The 24,883-nt window shown below is 44.1% G+C and overlaps 1 protein-coding gene across 2 annotated transcripts in view; it reads right to left on the bottom strand.

Moving 5' to 3' along the window:
• The window catches only part of IKZF1 (IKAROS family zinc finger 1), a gene marked incomplete at both ends in the record, with an annotated part of 89,370 nt that extends 79,371 nt beyond the window's left edge, over window positions 1-9,999 (bottom strand). For both annotated transcript variants that reach the window (XM_079711912.1, XM_079711909.1), the window contains one exon: window positions 9,951-9,999. The remainder of the gene's footprint in view (window positions 1-9,950) is intronic.
• Between the last annotated feature and the right edge of the window lie 14,884 nt (window positions 10,000-24,883).

Below are 24,883 nucleotides of genomic sequence, written 5' to 3' on the forward strand. Positions count from 1 at the left end.
GATACATAATCCATATTATTCTTTCCATTTTGTAGATGAGAAAACCGAGGCTAAGAAAGAAGTATTCTGCCCAAGGCCACACATCTAAACAGACAACAGAGCTGAGATCTGAACCCAGGACCACCTGGGCAGCGGTCCCAAATTTTAAATGGATAGGGAATGGGTGTTAACTGTATCTTCACAGAAAATAAGCATGTTCTTTGTAATACTCTGCAATTAAGGCAAACTTCATCACAAAACTTCTACAATATAGTTAAATTCTGGTTATTTGGTCAAATGGATGCTATTGGTTATTTTCCTCCCTGATGAGTGAGGTTGCACTAGAGTTACGTTTGGGGTTATTTCCTTATAATCTCAATGACGCTTATTTTGAAGGGGGAACACGGGCCAAGCCTATAATCTATTTAAAATGTTTTAGGTCACAGACCTCTTTAATAAAACCCATTATTCCTGCTGAGAGAAAGTCTTTTGATCTTCAGACTGGTAGATTTTATTTTTGCAAATGTACCCTATCACTGTGAATTACACTGTCTCTTAAAAAAGGAAACTTTCCAAGAGAAAGCAAAGGCAATATGCAGGGTCTTTGTGTCTGGTTCTGAGGACCACAGAGGTCTTCCTAACAACTTGACAAAACAGGTCGGGAGAACGTAACAACTTCGGAGCCCAGTTATTCCATTTCTGAGTCTTTTCATTTTTCAAAAATTAGCTGCCAATCTACACATTTTCATGATTATTCCACAGAGATTAGGGCTGGTGCAAATAACAATGAAAAACAAGATTTAAACAGGATGGCAGGGAATCCAATTTGGCTTTCACACGCCCCCTCCCCCATATTTAACTGAGCCATTCACACATACACACACACACACCCTTTTTTAAAACTGAGCTACAGAGAGCTCTTCCTCCAGCGGTTTGTTCTGCTGTGAGCCTGCTTTTTGAGGGCAAATTAGCTCCCATGTGCAATCTGTCCTCACATTTTGTTTCTAGGGGCAGGAACTGATATGCAAAAGAGGAAGGGTCAGGGGGAACTCGGGAAGCCTCTTCAAAAAACAGCTGAAAACGCTGCTGTCTGAAAACATGCTTAGTGAGGAGGGATTTAATACAGAATGAAAAGAACCGTGAGACTATTTGTAAAAGCCATCAAGGAGCTACCTGTCTCGAAGTGAGGCAGAAAAAAAGATGCAAAATATTAGAAATCAGAAAATAATACAGAAAACGGAGCTGGAGACAGTTTGTGCTTTCAAAACAGGTCCAGAGCTGGGTTTCAAGTGCCCCAGGAAGGTCCAGCACTGCACAACTGTTGTGTGTCTGGACCCGCTCATGTGTGCACCCCTGTACGCTGCCTCTTAAACTACTAACAGTAACTGCTGTTTATTCAGCAACCCTGGGAGAGACACACTCAGAATTTACATACTCTTTTAGAGGACTTTTCCTGATTCTGGCCGTCATCAGAGGCCATTTCCTAAGTCACTTCCTTAAATATAAATGGCCTTTTACACTTCATCACTTAAGTAAAAAGTCTAAGTTTAGATCATTTTCTTCTACCTTCTTCCCGATTTTAGAAGACTTCATGCTTGGCCAGCAACTGTGCAACAAAAGTGACATCTCCATCCTTAAAGAAAAATTGTAGGAACTGGACTAAAATAATGATTTACACGGATATTCTCATAAGTGTTGATCTCTTGTCATTATAAAGTGAAAAGACAGAGGAACCCAGGAATAGTTTTTGTGTTCCTATTATTTTTCAAAGATTTTTTTCATTTTTAATAAAATAGATAAATACAAAGTTACAATATGCAGTTTTTTACTCAGCAAGGCAAGATGCTGTCATGAATACAGTATCTCTTCTTGCCTTCTTAGCAGTGAAGTTTTATGTGGACGTGAAAAATTCAAAATTAAAACTGTATATGGTAGGAAAATCCACCTGTCTACCCATAACACTCCGAAAAACATACCCGTCGTACTGAGGTTTCTACAAAGGCCATTGGACTTCTTTTTAAAGCTAGATTTATGTTATTTAGACCCAAGGAAGTAAAATTATGCTAATCCCCACAGGAATACCCAGTGTTTGCAATCCATACATATCTATTTATTAACAACAACTGAAAAGCTATTGTTGATTTTCCCACTGAGGACACCATCCAGTTTACCATATAACTTTTTTTTTTTTTTTTAATTTAGAAAAGTCTCACCTTCCTAGCTGGTGGGAAACAAGAGCTACAAATCTAGATGCAAACAGAGAGGGAAAATGTGTTCCAGAGCATCATAGGATGCTGGCTCCAGAGAGAAATGGGTGCAGACATCCTGATGGCTGACTCTCCATGGTAAGGCCATGTGGTTTCCAGGTTAATGGGAAATTCTCCCTAAAGGACTTGCATTCTGAGATCACTTCTGTTTACAACACCCCAAAATTATCAGCTGTAATGAATTAAATTATCAGCTGTAATGAATTAAAATGAAGTAACTTCTTATAAAAATTCTTAAAAAATCATCTCTATCCACTTTTCAAAACCAAGTTCATAGTACACAGAATGTAAATTCAAAGATCAGGCTCCTTAAATCGTAGCTTAATCTCTTAGCAGCTTCAGGACTTTGAGAATTTACTTTGGTCACCCCAGCTTCAAATGGGTCAGCCGAAGTCAAGTTCAGCCGTGTCTGAGAAGGGTAAAGGAAGTACAAATGTATCAATGATTTGGTAACAGTGGATGCTACTGACAGTAACTAAAATGATCACAGAGAAGAATACCACTTGATATTCTGAATGGGTTCTTTAGTTGGACCAAATTAGCAAGAAAAGTTCTAGATTTCCATTGTATTCGGTGACGGACAGTGAGCTGAGCTATCCTGTAACCCAAACCTTGTAGGATCCCAAGGACAAAATGCCCAACATAACAGAACATGTAACAAGGTCCATATGGATGTGCTCTCCTAGTGGGTATCAGGCCCAACCAGGACTGCTTGGTGTCCTTTCTGTCATCCACAACCTTCAGCCCACAATGCAAACCCGGGGGGTGGGTGTCGTCAGTAGAACCTCACAGAGGCTTACAACTTCCTCGTTTTCTGGCCTACAAAATCAGCACATCTTTATGTATAATCAGGCAGAAAATGCTCACATCCATCAGGGAGCAAAATATAGGAAAACTCATTTTAAACACTACAGTCAGATTTTTCTGCAGCCCTTAAATAAGTTTAAGTTATTTATTTTCAATGTTTTACTTTTTTTCCCCAGCAAGTTACATTTCTTTTACAAAAGGTTATCTGCTCTAAATTAAACTGAAAATTCTTGAAATTCAGGTTAAAGAAACACAACTCCAGAGAGAAGCGAGAAAACGCAGGTAGAAATGCACTAGAAATTTCGAAACCATTTTTAAATGGTAATTAATTGCCTTATCTCTAACAACCTGAGATAATTAGCAGTATGATTTTTAATTTAATGAAGTAGGATACACAATTTATCAATATGTTTTCACTGTGGATCTCTTTGAATATCACTGCCCTACACAAAACCCAGCACAAAGGAGGAAGAAAAGGTCACTTTTTCAGGCTCAGAGTGGGGCTCACACCAGGGGGTCGCCGGCACTTTCTAGTTTCCATTAAAAGCACTGGAGTTCATTTCAGAGTGCCTCCAAAGTCAGCTTATAAGAGATCAATCCCTCATTTTCATTTCTCCTAAAGATTCTAAATTAAACATTTCCCCCATTTGGTCTAAGGAGGTGTCCTATGTGCTATTTCATATGCTCCAAGTGTGCTAGTGAAAGTCTGTAACAACAAAAATTTACCAAAAACTGATGAATCAATATTCACTGTGGAACCCCTCGCTTTAGAAAAGGACTCTAATCCAAACCATCTTGTTCAATTTTAGACAGTTTCAAACTGCCCGAAAAAGCTTTAGAGTGTCCGTTTTAGCATGTGAACTCAACAATGGAGCCCAGAAGTCTATTTCAGTATGTGTAAGGTCGTCTACAAATTCTTTATGCGGTTCTGAGGTGTCTCTGCAAACACCCCACACACGAGAGACAGAAGGAAGATGGAGAGACAGCGGCAGAGACAGAGAGAAGGGAGGGAGGGAAGGGACTCAGTAACAGAGCTGGGACCCTCGCACACGGCACCTGCCCTCAACACGCCCCAGAAGCCCTGCACCGACTGCACGTCCACGAGACCTCACTTTTGGCGCGAACATGGCAGGAAGAGAGTCAGATTTCTTTTAGCAGCGAGCTGACTGCTGAAGAAAAACGAATCATTGCACACTTGAATGAGAAAAGCTGAAGGAGGAGCTTTCCCTCTCAGTGGGGCCCATCTTCAGCAATTCGTTAAGCCGTGGCCCTGCGCCGTAAGCCATCAGGAGGTGAAGCGGGGACCCCCGAAAGCACAGAGAACACATGGAAGGTAATGAGGCTCTCCATCACCCAGGACAGACAACGGGAGGGGTGCCGGGCAGGGGCTGGGTCGTAGGCTGCCCTGGGAAGGAGGAGAGTGCACGCTGGGAACATCCCATCTGTGGAAAAGCCGCAAAGAAATGGGCGATCTCACCCAGGAGCCTGTGGCCCCTGGAGACCCAGGGGGGCTGCCCCCCAGTCCTACCTTGGAGGCCTGGGGCCTTCGGACCCTGAGCTGCGCAGAAGCCCCTGGACTCAGCCACCTGCAAGGGACCCTGCTGTCTCCTTCGCCTCGTCACTGCCCTCTCGCCTTCCACTGGGGCGGAGAGGAAGGTGGGCCCATTTGCCAAATATGCAAAAAAGGAGGGAAGGTAGTTTTCTCTCAGGAAAACAGGGGCAGGAAGGGAGCCCGTGTTTCCTGTCCTGACCAAAATGGGTTCACAGATTAGGACGTCTGACTTGGCGGGCTTGCGGTGGGTGGGAGAGGGATCTCTTTTAGTCAACAGGCATTCTGAGCGCCCCAAAGGCAGAAACAAATGGCCCCGGGAGAAGGGAGACACAGCCAGGCCTGTGGCGGGGAACGCAGGTGGCCCCCAGGCCTGGAACTCGGGGTTTTCACCATTTTTCACAGTTCATCCCCAGGTGGATCATGGGAGGCACCCAAGGCATCCACCCACCTGTTCATTGCAGCAAAACAGGAGAAGGGAAAAAAGATGGACTCAAGGGATGAGGCCGTTTCCTGCAGAGGCGGCCTGGGCTGCCTCCCCACCAGGCCCTTCTCAGGAGTGACTCCCGGCCCCCAACCGAACACACACCAAAGCAGGGTGGGCCCTGCCCACCCCTCCACCCTGGGGCTCTCTGCAAAGCTCCTTTTGTTTACTCTGTTTCACTTGTAATAATGCAGCATTTCACTCTTAATGTTTCAGAACATCTTACAAATATTTGTTAGAATATCATCCAACATTTCAAAGTGATGTCAAACACAAGCTATTAAAGCAACGACACTGAAAATGGAAGGACGTGAACATATATAACAGGAGATGCCGAAAGATAACCTGCAGTGCAGAGACATTTATTACACTGCAGCGAACAACATGCCAGGTCTCCGTGGAGAAACCAGGGTGGGCATCTGGTCGACCCCGTGATAAAACCAGTTTTGTTGGTGTGGCTCGAGTCTGCTTTGGGAGGCCCACGTCCCTGATGAACCCCATTCCTGTCTCCCTCCTCATCTGGATTTTAAATGTGTGTGTGTGTGTGTGTGTGTGTGTGTGTGTAATGCCTACGCTCTGAAATGCAACCTGCCCAAGGTCTGGACCACACGTGTACATGTGCCTGTTCTGAGCAAAACCAGAATGATCCGCCTCAAGGTGTCAACTGGATCAACGGTTCTCCCCTTGTCAGCCTCAAAGGATGGGTCACTTGCCGCTTTTACATCTTGTGTTTTCTCCAGTGACATGGAACGATGCTACACACACGCCCGAGGGCTCTGCAGGTACAAACGGACCGACACCAGACAGGGACTAACGGTAACCATCAGGGCCGGAGCGGCAGCGTCTTATGGCCACAAGTGGGAGTCACAGCAGCCAAAAACGTGTGTAGAAACAGCAGAAATGAACACAACATGGTAAATCAACTATGCTTCAGTGAAATTTTAAAAATAATAATTAAAAAAAAAAGAGAAATAGCAAGGGCTGCCAGTCAACCCCAAAGGGTTGCACTCTGTCAGCTGGATCCACTGATATACATCTCCATTCAAATAAGGCAACAAAACCAAGAGTTATTTCGTAGTGAAATTATTTCATAATGACAAATATTAGAGGAGGGAAAAAGAAACAAAAATGCCTCTGAACGCTGCTACCCTTGATGAATTCTGGGTTAACTGAAAATACGCGAGGCAGACACCCAGAGTACTAGCATCACTTATGCTTAAATGCACCATTCCAAGCAGGAAAATCTGTCTTGTTTTAGTAAAAGGTAAAAATCAAACCAACCAACCAACAAACCCCAAAAGGAGGGGCTTTAGTACTCAGGTCAGGTGTGTTTGATGTTATAACCCTTTCCCACTCCGCCTCCTGCGTCTCTCCCCACGCTGTGTGTACTCCCCGTGTGTGTCTGAGTGCATATGGTCACATAATGTCTTGATTTCCTGTATCTATTAATACACATGTAACCGTGAAGGATACACACGACACGTGGACAGGGTGGAGGTGTTTCACAGCATGGCATGTAGTAGACTGTATATATACACCGGGTCCTCTCAAACTTCAGGAGTTTGACGTTTATACTGACAATATGCTCCTACACATGACCCAACGTGAGACACACACATCCAAGCCAAGGGGAAAAGATCCCCAAACCAAAGAACCACGATCCGCAGAATCTAGGCCTCCAGTGAGGAAGACACAGTGGTCCCAGCACTACTGGCTGCAGCCTCTTGGCCAGGAAATTGGCTGTGATCTTAATTTTCAACAAGGGAAATGGCTGCAAGGAAACCACTGGTTACCTTCTCTCAGGAGACTTCAGACATACTTCTCAAAAGACCCAAATGCAACATACTTTGATTCACGGACCTGTGGGCTCATCCCATGAGGCCGTGATGATGGGCTTTTACTGTTACGATGCTTCTGAATTTCCGAGGATACGTAGTTTCCCAAGATGTAGCACTTTTATTAAAATATTGATGAATTAAAGAAGCAAGGAGGAGTTTCTGAAACTGCTGCCTTCAACTAGCACCAAGAAACGGGACGGGAAGAAAACCTGACCATTTAACTCAGTGACATGTTTTGGTCTTCAGCTCTGGTGGACTTTGAGGCCAGGAAACACATTTTTTTTTCCCATGTAAAAAAGGTATAAACATGTATGACCATGGGAAGTTTTGAAATCGGATACACTATATCAAACCCAAGTTGTATAGGATTTTTAAATGCAACATCATTATTTATATCTGTGCGCACAAATTATTTTTTTAACACGTTCTGTATAATCTGGAACGTAAGCAAGTAATCTTCCGGTTAGAGATATCTGTGACTGCTTAAATTTTAAGTCACATACCAAATAATCTAATTTGTCACTGAAACAATTGCAACACATGTAATATACATAATACTTGAATTATTACTTTAAAAATCCCATATAAAAGATGAATCCAAATAACCTCATCAAATAAACATCTTCAAACAAAGCAGTGAATTCAAGAGGCTCAGACCATTTCCTGCAGGTTCCACTCTCCCCTCAACTTATAACCAAAGTGAACCAATCCTCAAAATCACTGAAATTTCCATGAAAGTTTAAATATTATGCATATTAAATATTTTCAGCTTCCTTTTTTTTTTTAACTTTTAACAGAAGGTTAAGGAGATCTTTCTTCAATACCAGTTTGTCTTTCCAAGTTTAAAATAAGGTACCTCAAAGCTGAAATACCCCGTGGGGAGCAGCGTGGGGAATTTTGAGTGTTGAAACTGAGGGAAGCACAGGGCCTTGACATTCACTCCGGGGGCTGCAGTCCAGACAGAATAGAAACTGCATTTGAAAGCTGCGTTTGGAAGTGCTGGATCAGACCCTGCAAATCGAATCGTAACCCTCTTTGCTTCTCGAGATGCTACACTCCGTGCCTCCAACTTAGAAGAAAAAACAATCACACCTTCAGGAGATTCCTTAGGAATCATCAAGGATCCCTGACGAATTTTTCAAACACGTTTCAAATACAGTCGCAAGTAACCCGACGCCTTTTGACCGAGCGGTTTCGTAACCTGACAGCCAAAACGGCACTCGGCAAAAGTACTACCAAGTTTTCAAACCGGGATAATTCCGATTTTGCGGAAAGCAAGTTCAGACTCGGTCTATTTATTTTACAGTATAAACAAAACGCTCTCACGTCAAAAATAAGAAAAGAAAGCGCGTTATGAATGACTTTATAAAGGCTGACTTCCGTGATCTCACTATATAAGCGTAGATCGATTTAAACATGACCGGGACCACGGTGTCCTCCCCACGGGGACAGCGGAACGGCTCACAGGTGTCCCACGGCCGGCCTGCCCTGCACCTGCAGTCACAGCACCAAGTGGCCCAGGCTCTGACAAAAGTCAGCGCTCCCACTGTCCCCACAGAGGAGAGGCGGACCCGAGCGAAACCAGTACTTACACATCTAACCGCCTCGTCTTTTCTTTCTTTCTCTCTCTCTTTTTTAATCCAAGTTTTCCTACGGAAATTCTACCTGGAAACACTCACGTGGATGTGTGCGTCGCACTCTGGGGGTCCAAGACCGATCCTCGGGCGCCAAGAGCAACCTCGGAGCCGGGCTCGCCGGCTCGGCCCCCTCGCCGCGGCCAAGCGTCCCGCCCGGGCTCGGCTGCGCTCCGCGGGGACCCAGGACCGTCGCCGTAGACGCCGCCCCGGGCGCGGGCCGCGCAGGCACTTGTCAGAGCGCCCGGCTCGCTCGGCCGCCCAGCTCTTCCCAGCTTTCTTTCACAATGACTTCCTGAAGTTGCTCACTCGCATTGTTCCCCATTTCTCCTCTGCGCTCCCCACCCCCCGCCGGCCGCCACCAGGCTTTCGCGCTCCCGGCCGGTCGGCCCGTCCCGCGCGCACAGCGCCGCCCACGGGCCGCGCACCTGGGCTCCGCGCCGCGCCCCCGCGGACCAGCGCTCCGCCACCTGCGGCCGCCCGGCCCGAGCGCGCCCCCGCAGCCCGCGCTCCACAAACTTTGGGGCTGGGCGCTAAGCCGGTCCCGGCACCGAGCGGGACAGGAGCGGGGAGCGGGGCGGGACGCAGAGCGGGGCTCGGAGAGGGGCTCGGAGAGGGACGGGGACAGGCCGCGGGGCGGGACTCGGAACCGGGCGCGGCGCGGAACTCGGAGCGGGGATCGCAGCGGGGCGCGCCGCCCCTGCCGCCGGTCGCCCGCTCGCGCTGCGTCGTCCCGACCGCAACTCCGGGGCCGCGCGCGCAAACTTTGCCGCCGCGCTGGGCTGGACGCCGGTCCCCCGAGCCCAGGCTCTCGGGGCGGCGGCGGGCACGGGCCGTACCTGCTGGCGCCGCCGCCGGCTGCAGCCCGCTCGCCCGCGCCGGGCCCGCTGGGCGCGCCGCCGCCACCCCCGCGCCCGCGCGCCCCAGCCCTCCCCGCGCCGCCGCGCTTCCTCATTCCAGCGCCGCATCCCGCCGCGGCCCCGCGCGGCCGGCGGTGACCGCCTTTCCGCGTCCCGGGCTGGCTGGCGTGTCTGCCACCGCGCCGCGGGGCCCGCGCTTAACCCTTGGGGGTCCGGCGCGGACGACGCGTGCAGGGCCGCTGGAGCCGGGGCGCCCTCCCGGGGACCCTCAACCCTGCGCCCCGGGCCGCTCGTCGGGGCACCCGCGTGCTCGCCCGCCCGGGGCACTCGGGGTCCCGTGCAGCACTTTTCCCGACGTCTAGGGCAGCCCACTGCCCGCCCGGTTTCGCTTCCCTCCAGCTAGGGCCACTTGGCTCCCCGGTTCTGGCTGCGACCCCAGGTTATGAGTGCCCACCCGAGGGGGTGGGAAAAGTTGATCCTCCGCAAGTGAGGGGAAGGTGCAATTCATTTTCCCAGACAACCAATGGAATACCTCTCGTCTCTCTTCCCTCCCACCCGCTCGAGGCACAAGTTAGGATCGCGCCTTCCGGCTTGGCCTGTGTGCACACGCGAGTGTGAAAGGGCGGCGGCGGCGGCGGCGGCGCGGGCGGCTCGGAAGGCAAACCTGTGACCCCTCCTCGGCTCTCTGCGCCTCAGCCTCTCCCTCCGCGAGCCCCGAAGCGCGAGTGTTAGGCGCTGAGTATCGATTCAAACGGGGATGCCGGCTCTGATGGCGCACCTCTTCGCCCTCCGCGAGGAATCCGTCATTCTGATCAGGCAGGCCCCACCGGCAGGAGCCCGGCGAGGGTGCTCAACTCGAGCAGAAGGGCGGGAGTCATGAATTCAACAGATTTGTGCTGGGCATCGCCCCCACGCCCCACCCCGCCCAGGCGCCAGGGGAGGGTCTGTTACACGAGCCCAGACCGCGGCCTTTCAAGACTTGCAGGGGCGCCTCGGTAAGGCTCAGACCAACGCCGGCGCATCCCTGCGAGCAGGACAAACGGGACCGCGTCTTTCCATGGCAAGAGCGAGAAAGGGCCCCGGGGCCTCGAAGCGGGAGGCTGGGCAGGTCTTGCAAGTGGAGAGAAGTGCCTCCGGGCACAGGGAACGGGCAGCTGAGCGAGGCCAGGGGAGGCTGTGGCCCGTCTACGGAGGCTGCTTGTGGCGGGGCCAGGGGCCCTGTGGACCACCTTCACCTCTGCCATGCCTGGGAGAAGTCTCTCCTACCATCCTTGAGCTACAAACAGCATGTGCCAAGTTCTTGCTGGACCACTTCAGCGACACTAGTACTGGGTTCGTCCTGAAATTCTGCTGTGCTGAGCCCGAGACAGTTAACTCCATGCTTAAAAGCCCAGAGGAGGGTGGCCTTGTAAAAGGTTCATTGACTTAATTCCTAGTCCTTCCTTTACCTGTGTGACCTTGGGAAAGTTATTGAACCTCTCTGAGCCTCGTCTTCTTTATCTGAAAAAGAAATAAACGCTACTTCGTCCTAAAGAGTCCTTGTCAAGATTCAATGAGGCAATAAACATAGGGTGCAGGGCCCCAAGGGAGGCAGATGACACGCGGTGGAGGGGTCATGACCTTGGATGAGTGCGGCACTCTTAGCTCCGCCCCCCAGGCTCCTCTCTTTAAATGTGTGCCATGGTCCCCAGGAGTGCGTGTCAAGGACTCAGATGTGTTCATCCCACCGAGGCAAAGCCTCCTGAGGCAGAAGAGCATGAGGCTAGGAGCCCAGACTGTTTGGCTGTGTGACCTTGACCGAGGTCATTAACCTCTCTGAGCTTCAGTTTCCCCATCTATACATTGATGGTAATAATACAAGCTACCTCCCGGAATTGTTGGTGAATAAAGTAGATCACATACAAAACTCCTTGCCGTATGCTTCTTGCCATAGCAGAGAGGAGGACTCTGTGAGCAGTAATTATTATTTATGATGAACTCTACTATTATTAGCCAGTCTCATGTACCACTGCAAAGACGTGGAGCAGAAGGAACTCAGCCTGTAACCTGGGTCTGTGGATAAGGCTCCGTGGGGCCAGAGATGACCCTTCCATCAGAAGTTAAAGCTGCTAAAGACAACAGTTAAAGCATACTGGAGGATCTATATAGGGGTAGGGGGTTAAAAAAAGGGTTATCATGGGATTATGTGAAACCATGTGTGTGAAACTTTTTAAATTGTAAAGCACTGTATAATTTAAAGAATCCTTCGATAAAAAATAAATTAAAAACGATAAACATTAAAAAACATATTGGAGGAGAAAACGTATCAGTGGAAATTCAAACAGGTGTGATCCTCTAAAAATGTATAGGTGTCATTTTGTTTATTTAGAAATATATATGTGTGTGTGTGTATAGATAGATAGATAGATAGAGATAGATAGCTGTTTCCATGTTAGAGTGTTAAAAATAGCTTAGTTCATTCAGACAATAATTGCTAAATTACCATTTTTTTTCTCTCGAGATAATCTTCTCAAAAGAATAAAAACGCCTATAGAAAGAATCAAAGTCGATGTATTCAGAACTTTCTATAATAATGGAGTCAGTTACTGGCGCTTTGTTCTGGCAGAACCTGGATTGCATTTTAAAGGAGAGTGAGTTTTGTAGAGGAAAAGGATAGTTGAGGTGATAAGTGTGCTTATTAGTTTTGTTTCTTACTAGCTGTGTGAGTCTTGGTAAGTTACTTAACCTCTCTTGAGTTTCAGTTTGTCATCTGCAGAGCATACCTACTTTCCAATGGTGTTGCTAGAATTCAGTGAAATTAAATGAGATAATGTATGTAAGTAATTACAATGATGATGGTGTTTTTTTCTTTAAGAAAATCTATTAAACAGCAATAAAATTAGCATCCCGTTGCCTCCAGCAGTTGAGAAATAATAAGTATCTTGTTAAATAGTAAGTATCTTGTTAAATAATAGGTAAAGTTTTCTGTAAAAAATGAAATTCTATTATCTTTCTGTAGTGGGAAACTCATACAGAACGCTTGTGGTTCTGTATAGCGTAAAGGATCATGAACTTGAGGAAAAAGACCGAGGACTGGGATGAAACTTCTGCAACAAGGGCTGTGCTTCTCTGGTTTCTTTTTCCCAGTTTTTATGATCTCCAGCTTCTGCTTCTTCTGTTTTTGAAAACCAAAGCTTTCCCGCCTGGGGCAAGGCCTCGACCCTTTTTCTTGGGGCTCACTCCTTCGGTTTGGAAGGGAAGAGCCAGGACTCAGGGGTGGGGAAGTGTGGCAGGTGGCTCATGCAGAGCCAAGACTGTCCAGCTGGGTGGGAAATGCCTGGGGACCCAGAAGGAGACCCCTCAGGGTGCGCCATGTCCTCTCCAGAGGCTCCGTGGCTCCTGGTTTTGAAACTCAGAGAAATGCAGCAGTGCAGCTGGGTTTTGAATCAAGGATGTGATGCAGCTGACAACCAAATCCTTCCCACTTTATGATAATTCTTTCACTTTATTCCCTTTGGTATTTGTAAGAAGAATACACTTAGACTCTCAAAAACAGTGACTTTTTATCAATATCGTTTGGTTAGAAGCAACTGAAAAACAAACTGAAGCAGATATAGTGATTTGGAGAAGATAGATTCACCCAAAAGCTTTCCAATGAAAAGGTTTAAAGATGTTTTGTGTGAGTAAAAGAAAAGCAGATATTGAAGTGATCTGAACAGATTAGGATAAAGAAAACCGAGGGCTGAGTGTCACCCTCCCCCCACTGACTGTACGGGGTAAGATCGGGATTAGAACACTATTTCTGGTGGTGTCACACCTTCCAGTGGGATGCATTTATTCGTTTATGCAAAGAGCATGTATCCATTGAGCGCCTACCTTTGCGGGTGGTATTTGAGAGACAGGTAGGCCCGATAAAGCATCAGATGTGGTCTTATCCCTGAAGGGCCTCCAACTGCTAATCCAGAAAAGTGGAAACAACCGCATTTTGACGTGCAACGCGCTGTGGTAAATTCAGACACAAAGGCTGCGGACACACAGAGGGTGAAGCTGCTCAGTGGTACTCGAGCTGGTGTAGGAGGTGCTGGTCTTCTCTACCTGCGGGGGCTTTAGAAGAGTTTCCTCCAAAGAGACAATTAACCAAAGTGGAACAGTCATATTCAGGAAACAGCCCTATTGAGCCCAGCTCTGTGGAGGACATTGCCAGCCTATTATTGCCAGATTATTTTCCGTCTAACAACGCAACGAGGATACTCAAGTTCAGAGAGCGTGGCTTGCCCGAGGTTGAAGGTTAAGGGCCAGACTCTGGAACCAAACTGCGTTTGGGAGCTTGGCAAGCTCCTAGGCTTCCCGAAGCCTCAGTTTCCTCTTCTGTAAAATGGGAATATAACACCACCACCACCAACAGTCAAATCTTCATCAGTAACGTCCACAGTCTGATTGAGTCAATGTGCCCTAAGCAACCTTGAATGGATACTTAGCACTGAATCAGTGTTCGATACTTTTGAAGTATTCAGTTTCTAAGTGGTTGGGCTGGAACACAAATCTGGTCACTTCTCTCATCTCTGCCCCCTGCCTATGCCCTGTTTCCCAGCAGAGAGCTGAGATCCCTCCAAGGACTCATTGACCTTTAAGACATCCTCCTCCCACTGGTGGAAAGTCTTTCTTTCCAGGTCACTTTCAGTGTTTTATTCCCCTGAGGCCAAGTTACCAATCTTGGCAGCACCAGTCTTGGTAAAGGGATCAGATCGACACGTCCAGGAAAGATGAAGGTTTGTGACTGGGCTTTCCAATCTGTAAAGTACATGGACATTGAGTCTAGCTATTTTTGTAGCGTCATAGCAACTTTCTCTTTTCAGTGTTAATACATCATAAATCTTTCCCGTCCCATCGGTAGAGGAATTGGGATGGTTCTGGAGAAGGGGTTGCGCTTTGGGGCTCTATAGCGGACACTGTCCTGAAGATCTTGGTGTCTCTCCCAGCTCCAGGTAAGGCCACGGTAGGAACTTAGCTGAATTACATCACCTCTCTGAGCATCACGTTCTTATCTGTATCTGCGACAGGAGAGGTCAATCGTGCTTCATGGAGTTGGCTTAAAGATTGATTGAGAGCCTGGATGTAAATCTTCAATCCTGTTGCCTGGTAATCCGTGTTAGTTAGTCCCCTCTCTTTCCTTTCCCCTGATTAGGGAGGTCCTTGAGGATTCTTGGAAGGTGACATCCAGCAGAAAGCAGGTGAGGAAGAAGGCCAAGTGCCTGAAAGGGGTTTGCAGGCTCGCAGTTGGGACTCACCTTGACCAAGTTGCAAATTGATTGTTTCTTTATCTGAGAAGAGCTGGGAAGAATTAACTCAAAGTGGTTGGTGCAAAGTCCAGCTGGTTCCAGGAGTATTAAGTGAGCGTTGATCTAGGGCTTTAAAGTTTACCTAAAACACCCATAAACACTTCTTCTGGGCCTCATGACATCAGGGAGGTAGATGTTCATGAGGCCACATTTGCCAGGTTTTTCCCTGTGTCCTGGGCTCCTCAGTCTCCTTCCTGAAATGCTGGAGCTCTCCAGACAAGGCCCCAGACATAGTTTACAATGTCACGTGTATCCTGACATCTGCAGTTCAGACCTCCCTCTGAAATCAGGATTCATACACCTTACCTGGAGATCTAATTGGCATCTCATATTTACCATGGCCTCAAACCAAATCCCTGGTATTTCCCCTCAAAACTGCTTCATCTTATCTAATAGCAACTGGAAATGGCTGAGGCCAAAAAACCTTGAAGTCATCCTGGATGCCTCCTTCTCTTCCCATCCCATCTGCCAAGACCTCGTGCCAGCTCTTCTTCCAACAGGTATCCAGGATCCAACCTCCTCTCATCTCCATGGCAACCATATTGGTCCAAACTACTGTCGCCTTCCATCTGCAAACTGTGGGCCCTCCTAGTCACTTTCTGCTTCTGTCTTCGCCCCTCACAGCAGCCAGGGAGAGCCTGAGAAAAATGAAGTCAGATTGTATGCTTCTTTGCTGGACAGTGTGCCAGCGCTCTCTGACTAAAGCCGAAGTCCTGAGGATGTGTGATTTTTCTCTCCTTCCTCATGTCTCTCCCATGTCTCATGTCCAGCTCTTGTGCCCTTGCTCACTTGTCTGCAGCCACTTTGCTCTGCTTTGCTACTTTTCAAGCATCTGGACCAGCTCACTGTCCTCCGGGTACCTGCCTGCCTGCCCTCCTGCTGGCTTCAAATCTTTGCTCCGATGTCATCTTGGCTCAGAGACTGTCACTTCTACCCTCTGTAAAGCACAACAACCCTCCCCCCACCCCCACCCAAGCATTTCCTGTTTTCCTTCTTTCTTTACTTTTTTTCCCTACAACCCTTATCATCTGTACCATGTTGTAGAGTTAACACGTATTTTGTTTACTCTCTAGGAAGATAGAATATTTTTCCTTTGTTCCTTCAGTGGCTGGAACAGTGACCAGAATAGTTAACTGATATTTCCATTTATGGGTACTGATTTTGAAGGGTTAATGTGACTTTTCTAACTCAGGAAAAACAATTTTGTTTAAGTCAAACAACAAAGAGTTGTCATCTTTGTTTTCAAATTTGCATAGGAACTGCTTTTTCCTGGCTTCAGAGCTGGAAGGACCTACCTTCTCTTTGTTCCTCTATCCATCTGGGGCACCAAGTTCATGCACATCGTAGGGTTTCGCCTTCACCTATTTAGTGCTTCCTTAGCAACAACAACTTCAGCACAGCAAGTTCCACATTTCTTCCCTCCTTAGGTCTATAGAGAATTTGACAATTTAGTTCATACTATCCTTATACATACATTATTCTGTTCATTTTCAAGCTATTTTTCAAAAGGGAGGCAAAGAATAATTTAAAAATACAACACTTCAGATTCATAATAAACTTTTCCTGTTCTGGCTGTGGGGGGTGATGATCCTTTTCATTTCTATAGGATAAGAACACAGATTATGATTTACCAAGGCCAGGACTCAGTATTTCTCTACGTCAGTGATTTAGAAATCATTCAAAGATATAATGTACTCTGTAGCTACTCACAGCCCAATGGCTATGTATTCTTTTAGTATTTATTCATAATATTCTTATTACTTGCAGATATGTTTTTTCTAATGAAGAAAAAGAACTCATTTTCTATGATATGCATTTCAGAAACTGGCAACTTTATTTCCACTTCAGAGCTCAAATACACTATTTCCTTTAGCTCAAACAGTCTTTTGCAATTAAACTGAAGGGTTGACTTCTCATTATAATATCCCTTTATTTTCTATGCTTATATCTCATAAACATTGTCTGCCAAGCAGCATGTTTCCAATAGGTTGTAGTGAATGACCCTGCATTGGGGGAGGAGGGATAATGTATTGATTGATAGATGATACCAAAGGCTATTGCTAGTACTTGGTGCAAGTTGAGATGGGGGATTTGTATACGTCTGTAAGATGATTAACTGTAGTTGGGGACACATTCCACGATCACCAAAAGGTGACAAGCCAAGTAACTAACCTGAGGGTACAACTGAGAGATTTGGCTCCATTTGCTAAGTTGTAGAGTGCAGATGTGCATTTATTGATCATTCAATCACTATTATAGATCAATAGAAGCTGCATGTTGGTTTCACTCCTTTATTATTCGATTATTTGTGAAGCAAAAGTCAGGTCCGTCTTGTGCTCACTCCTCCAGCCTGTGAGCAGCCCTTTGTTCACTTCCAAGGGCAGCTTCTGGCCCTTCAGATTCCAATACCATTAAGCCCATGAGACACAGTGTTGCACCAAATGACTGATGCCCTTTGAGCTGGATGGCCTGATGGAGCAGGCTTCTCAGAGCGAGTCCAAGTCCAGCGGTCGATAACCATATACTTAGCAGCTTCCCCTCCGCTACAACAGCGTTTCAGTCATCACCACCAAAAGACACTGGACCTGGCTCTCCCAGCGCATATTTCTTGTAGGTTCCTGTAGCCCTCGCAGGCTTCAGTGACAGCTCCAGGCGCCTACCGCAGCAGCAAGGCAGCGTGTGCAGTACTCAGTGACTTATATTTGCGTGGCTTTTGAGCTAGTCAGCAAAAAGCACTCATCTATCTTCTCCTCCCCAGGAAGTTGGACCGCGCTATTATTCATATTTTGTGGATGAGGAAACTGAGGTGATGGACCCTCCCAAAGTGAGGAGATTGCAAAAAAAAAAGAGACAAAGCTCTTTCTTGACGATCCAAAAGTAATATTTGACATCTGATCTTCTAACAGGTGGTATTGAGCATTTTGATGACTTAGCAGAGATGGTATTTGATGGAGACATTCACACCAGTGGAAAACACTGCTGCTCCACTGTGACGATTCCATTTAACTTTCTGAATACATTGTTTAGCTAGGGCTTGTCAAGCTGGTAGATGAAGAAAGGCCAGTGGGACCTCTTTCTTGCTATGCCTCCCCTTGATCAAGTTTAGACTGAGAAGCGCCCAAGGTCCCTGCCCATGGAGTTGCCAAGACTCAGCCCACAGCCTTGTAGTAATAACAGACAATACATTCGGAAGAGCGGGCTGCATGCCTTGCTTCTTTGCTTCCTCCAGGGTAGGCTTGCACCAGAATCATTTCCTAGATGTAATAAATTTAGGAGCCTCCCACAGTGGAAGTGACAGCAAAGGCAAAAACTGTCAACCCACCTCCCCCCGTGATGGAAAACTTCACAAGGTTTTCCCAGCAGTGCATTAGGGCAGCTCCGTAAGAACCCACGGTTGTGCACGCTTTGAGACTTCATGTCTTCCATTAACCAATTCTAAGACAGAAGACCAGTGTCTTTATTTCCCATGTTGTTGAAGTACTTTACATAGGCTTTAACTCAGTTGCTAAATTGCTTGAATTTGTTAAATGTACAAAAAGGCCTCCTCCCCGTTGATGGAGTAAAAGTAGATGTTTGATTAAGTAGATAGCTAGATGTGCTTTTTTTCTCCCCATCTGGATGAGCTAAGGGGGTATGTTTGAAACTTAGCACTCAGTTCATGCCTTTCATAAGGGGAGGGAAGAGGGTATTTAACAAGGTTCATAATGACAGATAGAGGAATTGACACCACAAAAGAAAAAGAATCATTCTAGCATTTCGTGACAGTTCACAGACAGATGTCGTTGGCTAAGTGAGAATCTCGTAGACGTGGGGGTAATATACACCTTATATGCATATGGATTAGCAAAAGCAGACTGTCAAGTCGGTGAGTGTGAGATTGTCAAATATGAGACATAGCTGCAGAAAACCTGGAGAACTACTTACTATTTATTTCTTCTCTTAAAGACCCAATCCTGTTGTCTTTTCACAGACAAAAGACTGAGTACTTTAAGGATGGAGGCAGGCCAAGGGTAGGAGGGAATTGAAGCATTGGATTGGGTCTCCCAGAGGACAGCAGGGTTAGCAGTCTATTCCCTTTGAAGTGTATTTTTCATTTTATCCTAGGCCAACCATTCTCTTTTGTTTCAGTAGACCTTACCTCATTCAACAAGCCAATATCTAGTCCCATCTTCCTGATGTCCATGATGAGGGATTCCAGAATTGCAATTGATGGGACCCCAGATGGAGCAAGTTATCTTTGAAGTCCCTTGGAATTGGTTTGACCATGGTGGTCAACCCCATTGAGGTGGTTTTAGGCTCTGGACAAGATGAGATGCTTTAGAGAAGCATCACTGGCCTTCTGAGCTTTGGTAGAGGTTGGGTAGTTGGAAAATGTCACCAGCCAGAGACAGTTTGGTTTGGTTGGGTAGATGGACAGTGTCCCTCGTTAGAGTCAGGTGACCTGGTTTTGGTCATGCTTCTCTCTCCAGCCTTGGGCAAGTCCTTCGGTTCACCTTCCTAAGCATCAGTTCCTTTGGTCATAAGATTGGAATGGTTGACAAGATGGTCTCTGTGGTCTCCCCAGAATGATCCTCCATGACTTGATTTTGGCTTTGGCAATGTTTTTCTGTGGGCTTGCATAGACCTTAGAACAGCCTTGGCAAAAAGCTCTGCAGGCTCTTGGCCCATTATCTGTAAGTCCACCCTCCCTCTGTCCTTTAGTGCCGTGCTTCCCAGAAATCCCCAAACACTGAGGGCTAACTCTTCCAAAAGCAGTCAGAACTTATCACACCCTGAAACATGCACCAACACAACCAGTAACTCCACCACCTACTAACCTATACTGACTAAGCCTCTTTGGCCAAACCTGGATGGTTTGACTTCAGGACTGTGTGAGAGGAGTGAAGAAGTAGACAATTCTCCTACCTGAAACGTAAGTAAAACAGATATGTGCTAGAGAGAAAGATCCACCTGCCTTTGATCTGTGCGGTGCCCTCACAGAGAAGCTTGAAGTTTCTTGCTTGCGGCAGGATTTTCCTGGGAAAGTCCTCCTGAGTAAAAGGAGAGAGACACCTGGTGAAGATCAGAACTCTTGGAAAAGGCTGCCTCCTGCATCAGCAAGGGGAGATTTAAGGAAGATGAGTTAATATCAGACTAAAGTAAGTGTATCGATATGAGGGAAATTCTGAACTCTGCTGTGAGCTAGGCCGTTGGTAAGTAGGAAATGCTTTGGGGAAAACCCATGACTTCCCCAAATGCCTATGTAAATGCCTACAACATGGAAAATTGTCAGGGAGACCCTGAGATCTCAGCAAACCCTGTCACTTCAACTGGAAATGTTGAGCTGAAACTGAAGAGAGGCCGTGAAGATCAGAATTACAACAGTGTGTAGGTTCAAAGGCCTACAATCATCTGATGCTCAGAAAAGAGAATGTGATGAAAGTGTAGAGAACATATGAGTGGAGCAAAAATTCTTTGTAGGGAAAGAGAATATGATAAGAATTATAGAAATGTGCATAAGAAATTATGCAAAGTAAATAGATGAAATTGCCTCTGGTTAAAAAGGCAAAACAGCCTAAGCAAAATGACCTGGGGGGTGGTATTTTGAAATGGATATATATCATCCAAAAAAGTTTCACATGGTAGGTGAAATTTTCTTAGTATTAAAGATGGATAGGTTGTGAAAATGTCTTGTAGTTATATGTCAAAATGTCCTTATCAATTAGAGATGCCTACTGATCTATTTATGGGTAAAATGAGCTGTGCTTTAAAATACTCCAGCAAAACAACAACAACAACAACAATTATAAATAAAAAAAGCAGTTGAGGGATGGAACCAGGTTCGTAACATCTTTGATAATTGTTGATGGGGGTGATGGCTATATGGGGATTCATTATATGATTATCTGTTTTTGTATATATTTGAAAATTTCTGTGACAGCATTTTTTAAGAAAGAAAAAGAAGGCAAGAAGACCACTATTTAAAAACAAATGATAGCTTGAGATAATATTTGCAATGCATATGAAAGAAAGTCCGTATATACATATATTTGCTCATACACAAAGAGCTCTTACAAATTAATAAAAAAAAAGAAAAAGAAGTAACTCAATAAGCAACGGGCAAATCACTTCATTATACAACTTACAAAAGAAACAAAAAGGCCACTGAATACAAGAAAAAGATTCAGCTTTAGTAGCGGTTAAAAAATGAAAATTAAAATATATTGCAAGATATGACTTTTTATTTATCACACCTCAAAGATTGCTGTTAAGGGGGTGGAGAAAGTGGGGCTCCTTGGTGGCATTCATAGGGTGGATTAGTGCACCACTGAGCACTGCATGTCAATATGAATCAAAACGTAAAATGTATAAGTGTACTTTGTAACTTCAAGGAATGCGTGCTCAAGAACTAGGTGTGTGTGTGTGTGTGTGTGTGTGTGTATGATTTGTTGGTTCTTTTTTTCTTCTTTCCATTGTACTCTGAGTCTTCTTTTTTTTTAATTAATTTTTTATTGGAGTATAGTTGCTTTACAAAGTTGTATTAGTTTCTGCTGTACAGCAAAGTGAATCAGCTATACGTATACATATATCCGCTCTTTTATGGATTTCCTTCCCATTTAGGTCACCACAGAGCATTGAGTAGAGTTCCCTGTGCTATACAGTAGGTTCTCATTAGTTATATATTTTATACGTAGTAGTTGGTTTTTTAGAATGAGGTTTTTATAAACAGAAATTGAAAACAAACTGAATGTTCATCACAAGGTAAGATAAAATTTGATATGTTCCTATAAATATATGTTCCTATAAATGAGTAGTTTTTATAGTAGTTCCTGTAAAAGTAGATGATGTAGATGATTTTTTGAGATGAAAAGATACGCACTATGAGTAGTTGAGTGAAAATTCAAATTGCAAAATGATTTTAAGCATTTCACAGGTTTTTCATATATATATCTACAAGGCTCTCACTAAAATGTTAACATTACCTGTGGGTGAGAGGTTCTTGAGTGACTTATACTTTCTTCTTAATAATTTTCTATATTCTTTGACTGTATTACAGTATTATTAGTAATATCTAATATTATCGATAAAGCTATGTAATGTAAAAAATTGTAGTTGAGATACCTCATTTGATTTGCTTCATAGAATTAAAAAAGTGTTAACAAGAACCTAAGTTGGGTCAAAATTATGTTGGAAACCATCATGATAACTGATTAATTCATAAGGAAAAAGAAAAGTATATAATAAGCAAAGACTGTTTTGAAAATTAATTTAATTCTAAGATATCCATGAGTTCAAGAGTGTTAGATGCAAATATTTTGATAGCTTAATTATCAACTTTACTTGAAAAGTGAAAGACAGTTTATTGCACACTGGTAAATAAAACCCAGGTATACAAAATTTAGAAAGACCCATAAATATGTCTCCAACAGCATTTATTTTTTCTTTTCTTTTTTTAAAAATTGAAGTATAGTTGATTTACAATGTTTTGTTAATTTCTGCTGTACGGCAAAGTGATTCAGTTATACATATATATATATTTTTAAATATTCTTTTCCATTATGGTTTACCATAGGATATGAATATAGTTCCCTGTGCTATATAGGAGGACATTGTTGTTTATCCATCCTATATATAATAGCTCACGTCTGCTAACCCCAACCTCCCATTCCATCTTCCCCCAACCCCCTCCCCCATTGGCAACCACAAGGCTGTTCTCTAAGTCTGTGAGTCTGTTTCTGTTTCATTGATAAGTTCATTTGTGCCATATTTTAGATTCCACATATAAGTGATATCATATGATATTTGTCTTTATCTTTCTGACTTACTTCACTTGGTATGACAATCTCTAGATCCATCCATGTTGCTGCAAATGGCATTATTTCATTCTTTTTTTATGGCTGGGTAGTATTCCATTGTCTAAATGTACCACATCTTCTTCATCCATTCAGCTGTCGATGGACATTTAGGTTGCTTCCATGTCTTGGCTGTTGTGAATAGTGCTGCTATGAACATAGGGGTGCATGCATCTTTTTGAATTATGGTTTTGTCTGGATGTATGCCCAGGAGTGGGATTGCAGGATCATATGATAGTTCTATTTTTAGTTTTTTAAGGAACCTCCATATTGTTTTCCATAGTGGCTGCACCAACTTACATTCCCACCAACAGTGTAGGAGGGTTCCCTTTTCTCCACACTCTCTCTAGCATTTATTGTTTGTATTCAACAGCATTTATGATGAATCTATCACACATCTTGAACCCCAAGATTTAACACACACCTGTGGAAGCCATATTAACTAAAAAAACTAGACATACTTTTCAAACCAGTATAACAAACAAAATGCTCTTTAGAACATGAGAGGAAGGTGGGAAACGTTACAACTGTCCCATAGAAAATAAGCTTTAAACACAGAGAATTTCTGTTTTTACATAGTGGAAGCACTAGTTTCTGAAATAAAATTGGCTAATGAAGCAAATTTAGATGATGCTTTTGAAGCATTTGACTGTTTTTACTGTGGTAAAATACACATCAAATAACATTTACATCATAACCTACTTAAAGTGTACAGTTCAGGGGTGTTAAGTACATCCACAGTGTTGTAAACCATCACCACCATCATCTCTAGAACTTTCTCATCACCCCAAGGAAACCCCATACCCATTAAACAGTTGCTTTCATTCACCCCTCCCCAGCCCCTGGCAACTATTAATCTGCTTTTATCTCCATTAATTTGTCTATTATGGATATTTTCTATAAATGGAGTCATACAACATGTGGCCTTTTGTGTCTGGTTTCTTTCACTTAGAAAGTTGTTGAGAATAATGTTCATCCATGTTGTAGCATGTATTTGTTTTTCACTCCTTTTTAAGGCTGAACAACATCCCACCGTGTGATATTTTGTTTATCCATTCATCTGTTGATGAACATGTGGGTTGTTTGTACCTTTTGGTTAATGTGAACAGAGCTGCTATGAACATTTGTGTACAAGATTTTGTTTGGATACTGTACCTGTTTTGAATTCTTGTGGGTATAGACTTAGGAGTGGAATTGCTGGGTTATGTAGTAGTTCTATGTGTAACTTATTGAGGAATTACTAAATTTTTTCCACAGCAGCTGCACCATTTTACATTCCTACCAGCCATGTGTAAGTGTTCCAGTTTCACCACATCCTCATTGATACCCATGAATTTCCATTTTTTAGATTATATCTGTTTTAATGGTTGTGAAGTGGTATCTCATTGTGGTTTTAATTTGCATTTACCTGATGACTAATGACGTTGAGCACCTTTTCATATATTTGGTGGCCATGTGTACATCTTCTTTGGAGGAATGTCTATCCAAGTCCTTTACTCATTTTTTAATTGGATTGTGTGTGTTTTTGTTTTTGAATTGTAAGTGTTCTTTATATATTCTGAACACTTTAGATATTCTGGCTATATACTAGACTTTATATATTCTAATATCTAGAATCATATTGGATGCATGATTTGCAAATATTTTGGTCCATTCTATGGGTTGTCTTTTCACTCTCTGGATAGTGTTCTTGATTTACTGATACACAAAATTTTAAAATTTTGATGAAGTCCAATTTATCTGTTTTTTCTTTCATTGACTGCATTAATGTCAATCTTAATGTCATATCTTAATGTCAATTTTCATTGCATTTTGGGATATTCGAATTTATCTGTAAGGGGAACTCTGGTGTGTTTTTATCACCCATGATTATTTACTTAAATGTATGTTCTTTCCCTGAAATAATTTTGTATTAAAATGTCTGTTTCCTTTGTTGTTGTTGTTGTTCTTAAAAAGTGCATGGTCTTCATCTAGTTGGTGAAAATAAAACTTTAGTGTAAAATTAAGAAGTTGGAAGCTTTTCATGGGTTTTACTTGTTTTCGTAAAAAAAAAAACAAAACAGCTGTGACCTAAAAGCTAAAGCTTTCTATGTTAGAGAGATGAGATGTATGCTATAATTGGAAAGAATGCAACTAAATAGTACTTTTGAAAGTAAAAAGTGATTTTAGTCAGTACAATTGGATCCAATTGTTTGTGTTTTCTGATACTTAAGAAATTATAAGTCATTATGTACTGAACCATTACTTATTCATTGAGGAAAAAATATAGTCGCCAACTTTAAAAAAGGATTCAGGATGATTGTAAAAATGATAAT

The sequence above is a fragment of the Hyperoodon ampullatus genome (genome assembly GCF_949752795.1).
Source record: "Hyperoodon ampullatus genome assembly, chromosome: 9".
In the NCBI taxonomy this organism is placed as follows: Eukaryota; Metazoa; Chordata; class Mammalia; order Artiodactyla; family Ziphiidae; genus Hyperoodon; species Hyperoodon ampullatus.